Here is a 576-nt window from a genome sequence, read left to right on the forward strand (position 1 = left end):
TTGCAGCGCCTCTCGCCTGTAACAGAGCGCCCGCTGCAGTCACGGGCTCTGGGCTCTGGGCTCCAGTTCCCGGGGTCACCTCCCAAACCCACACTCGGCAGCGTCGTAAGTCCTGGTTCTAACACAACGACTTTATAGGTATTGATTGATTTCAGAGAGGAAGGGAGAGGGGGAGAGAGAAACATCAATGATAGAGAGTCATGGATGGGCTGCCTCCTGCACGCCCCACACTGGGGGTGGAGCCCACAACCCCGGGCCTGTGCCCTTGACCGGGAATCGAACCCGGGACCTCCTGGTTCCTAGGCCGACGCTCAACCACTGAGCCACACCGGCCGGATATCAATTTCTGTTTAAAGAAAAAAATTTCTGGAGGAAACAGTGCAAAGCCGTCATTTGGGAACAACTCAGGGACTGGGGTCTGCAGAGCAAAGCCAAGCTAAAGTTCCCAGACAAGGACCCCAGGGACCCCACACAGACCTGGTTGTGGGGTTCATGTCAGCCCCCCAACTTCAGCTCTGGGGACGTGAGGACCGACCGGGCCACCTTCCCATGTCTGGGAAAATTTCCTGGGCCCAG

General features: G+C 57.6%; 1 non-coding gene across 1 annotated transcript; it reads right to left on the bottom strand.

Annotated features, from left to right (window-relative positions):
- Nucleotides 1–260: 260 nt before the first annotated feature.
- Nucleotides 261–333, bottom strand: TRNAP-AGG. Its single transcript has one exon. It is a non-coding gene; the product is annotated as a tRNA-Pro (tRNA).
- Between the last annotated feature and the right edge of the window lie 243 nt (nt 334–576).

This window comes from Myotis davidii, unplaced genomic scaffold, assembly GCF_000327345.1.
Source record: "Myotis davidii unplaced genomic scaffold, ASM32734v1 scaffold1309, whole genome shotgun sequence".
Lineage (NCBI taxonomy): Eukaryota > Metazoa > Chordata > Mammalia > Chiroptera > Vespertilionidae > Myotis > Myotis davidii.